Here is a 3,534-nt window from a genome sequence, read left to right as displayed (position 1 = left end):
AAGTCCAACTCATCATACTCCTCACCAGTTGTGTGCGTTAGAAAAAAAGATGGCACTTTAAGACTGTGTATAGATTACAGAGACTTGAATAGGAAAACCCATCCTGACCGCCAGCCCATCCCACGCGTCCAGGACATTATGGACAGTTTAGGTGGAAACTGCTGGTTTTCGCTCTTAGACCAGGGTAAAGCGTACCACCAGGGGTTCATCTCAGAAGAAAGTCGTCCACTCACTGCTTTTGTGACCCCCTGGGGATTGTACGAGTGGATTCGCATCCCCTTTGGACTCATGAATGCCCCTGCAGCATTCCAGCGCTGTATGGAGGAGTGCTTGGAGGGACTGCGTGACAACATTTGCATCCCCTACCTGGATGACACATTGGTTTACACTAAAACGTTCAAAGATCATGTGGAGGATGTGAGCAAAGGGCTCTAGAGATTAAGAGACTTTGGCATAAAGCTCAAGCCAAGTAAGTGCAACATGTTTAAACCAGAAGTGTGCTATTTGGGCAGAATAGTGTCAGCAGAGGGCAGTAGAGTTGATCCTGCAGACTTTGAAGCAGTTAAAGCACTCAAAACTACAAGACCACAGAATGTTGGTCAGCTCAGAAAAATGTTAGGCCTTCTCTCCTACTACAGACAATACATAAAAGACTTTTCCAGAAAGGCGAGTTGTCTGTATGAACTATTAAAAGCTGACAAAAACACAGAGAACTCAGACACAACAAAAGTGACAAAGACAAGACCAAAGAAAGCCAGTCAAGTTGTGGCCTCCTCGAAACAAATTGTGTGGACTGACCAGCATCAAAGTGCACTTGAGGAACTAATAGATTGTTTGCTTCATCCACCAGTGCTTGGCTTTCCAGATTTTACACAACCGTTCGACGTGCACACAGACGCTTCACACAAAGGACTAGGTGCAGTGCTGTACCAGAGACAAGCTGGTAAGCTGAAAGTTATTGCTTATGGCTCCCGTACTCTAACAGCAGCTGAAAAAAACTACCACTTCCATGCAGGCAAACTCGAATTTTTAGCCTTGAAGTGGGCCATCACGGACAAATTCAGAGACTATTTATACTATGCCCCAACGTTTACTGTATATAGCGATAACAACCCGCTAACATACATCTTGTCAACAGCCAAACTGAATGCAACCACATCAAGGTGGGTCGCAGAGCTCGCTGATTTCCACTTAACCATTAAGTACAAACCAGGAAAAGAAAACAGTGACGCAGATGCTTTATCAAGGATGCCACTTGATGTAGAGACTTAATGAGAGGCTGCTCTGAGGAATTGCCACCAGACACTATTGCGGCTGCGATCCAGGCCATTGAGGTACAGAAAGACACACCTGCTACATGGACACTGTCAGTTGAAGCTATGTCAGTCACGGCAGAAGGTGAGTCAGCAGAAGGAACATTCACACCCATACCAAGGGAACAGTTAAGTGAAGTGCAAAAGTCAGACCCTATTATAAGTCCCGTTTTACAGTGTAAACAAAGAGATTCAAAGCCACTACCCAAACAGTTAAAAACATTTGACCCAAAGACAAAATGCTTGTTCGGAGAGTGGGGCAGGTTAATGCTAGAAAACAATTGTAACCCAGTGTTAAAAACACAAGAAAAAATGAATGATGTTGATTTAATGTTTTCTTCTACAACAAGATTAAAAAGTATAAATGGATTTCATGTCTTATTCTACAATAAGAGTTGAAAAGTAATAAAGTTAAAAATAAGTTAATAAATATGTTCATAAGTATAGATAAGAAATGCTAAAAATCTTTAAAAACTGTGAAATATGCCTTTAGTGATTGCTTTTAGTGACGGATTAAACAACCAATAGCTGGCACAGTCTGATTTCACATCAGCCAATAAGGTTGATTGTCCCGCCCCTTTAACAGCTGTGCTGAGATTTTGCTCAGATTGTGTTAGACACGCTTGAGAGCTCAGAGTTGACGGTTGTTTCCGCTAATAGCCTGGAAATCGTGTCAAATTTGATGAAGAATCTTGGAAATAGGTAAGAAAAACAATGTTAAAATAGTTTCGCGAAATATATAATTCAAAATAGTAAATCCGTTTTATTAAATCTCAGAAAGCTTCCCTTATGAACGGCTGAAGCCCGGAAAAATCCCCGTGTAGTCGTGTAGCATCGAAGCATCGGTGAGTGATCGCACGCGCTCGCCAGTTGGCTCGGTAAAATTGCTGAAAATTGGCTAAAATACCTAGTAACTGATGAAATTTAATAAAAATATAATTGTAAGTTTTTGTATTATTATTATTATTGTGTATGTTGTATTTTTTCTATGCAGTTACACTTATTTTTCTATTAGCACATGTTCTAATATTTCAATGGTGCTAATTTATGGTTCATGGTGCTGTAATGTGCTTTTCTGTTGGCATTGCTTGGGAACTTTCTGTTCTGAGTAAGTCGGAGCTAATATGAGCTTCAAATTCACATTCTAATGTTAAATGTAGTGTTATAGATGTACCTCATTGGCACTTTTAGATTGAAATATATATATATTTTTTACCACATATAAGCAAATTTCTTTAGTTTACTGATATGTTGGTAATATTGAACTCTGATAACTTGAATATTGTTGTACAACATGAAAAAAACTTGAGAAATGATGATCTTTGAAATGTAGCTTAAGCTTTATTGATATTAGCATCCTGTATTTTAAGATGCTTTACTTTGGCCTTGTTCCAGGTCAGGTTTTTTGGTTATAGTGCACTTTTGGCCTGTGGTGCCTCGAAACCACCAGATCATCCTCTCCTGAACTTGGATGGCGAGCCCCAGCCCAGAGGACCGAGTGAACTGGTAGATTGTGACCCGACTGGTCACTGGGTGTGAGACATTGAATGAATATTTGACAGATGTATCGAAAAGACTGGGTTATTTATGTTATTTTATTTTGTTGTTTTTTTTTAAACAAAGTGCGCAATTTTTGTTTATTTGTAAATGTGGATCCACAAATGTTCACTATATTAAACTCTACTCTTTTTCATAGACATTGTGTGTTCTCTGTTGTTACTCACACCTAGGCTCCCGTGAATTTAGAAATCTTCTGATCAGGCCCAGTTTTCTCTATGCTTGTGTAGTGTTGGTATTAGTCATCAAAGTAAATTGATTTACCTGCCATCTACTATTATCAGGTTTAAATAAAGTAACCCTTCTAGTGGGTTACACAATGGTATCTTGTACAGAGTCACTTCTACTCGTAAACAGCTAATTCTGCCAGACCAGTACAAAAAGACAGTACTTGAAGAACTGCACAATTACATGGGCCATCAAGTTGTTGACCGCACAGTGTCTTTGATACGTGATCGCTTCTTTTGGCCACACATGCAGGCGGACATTGAGCACTATGTAACCAAAGTTTGTTCCTGTGTCAAACAAAAAAGCCTTGTCATGACACAAAAGCTCCCTTAACAAACATTGTAACTATGCAGCCCTTTGAGCTGATTTGTATAGACTTTCTCCATCTTGAAAAATGCAAGGGCAGTTATGAATATATTTTAGTGATAACTGATCA

General features: G+C 39.5%; 1 long non-coding RNA gene across 1 annotated transcript; it reads left to right on the top strand.

Annotated features, from left to right (window-relative positions):
• The first annotated feature begins 1,672 nt into the window (after positions 1-1,672).
• LOC124862722 lies at positions 1,673-3,134 on the top strand. Its single transcript, XR_007036990.1, has 3 exons — positions 1,673-2,015; positions 2,091-2,158; positions 2,709-3,134. It is a non-coding gene; the product is annotated as an uncharacterized LOC124862722 (long non-coding RNA).
• The last annotated feature ends 400 nt before the right edge of the window (positions 3,135-3,534 follow it).

The sequence above is a fragment of the Girardinichthys multiradiatus genome, chromosome X, assembly GCF_021462225.1.
Source record: "Girardinichthys multiradiatus isolate DD_20200921_A chromosome X, DD_fGirMul_XY1, whole genome shotgun sequence".
Lineage (NCBI taxonomy): Eukaryota > Metazoa > Chordata > Actinopteri > Cyprinodontiformes > Goodeidae > Girardinichthys > Girardinichthys multiradiatus.
The sequence above is the reverse complement of the archived record's forward strand: the minus strand, read 5'-3'. Positions and strand labels throughout refer to the sequence as shown.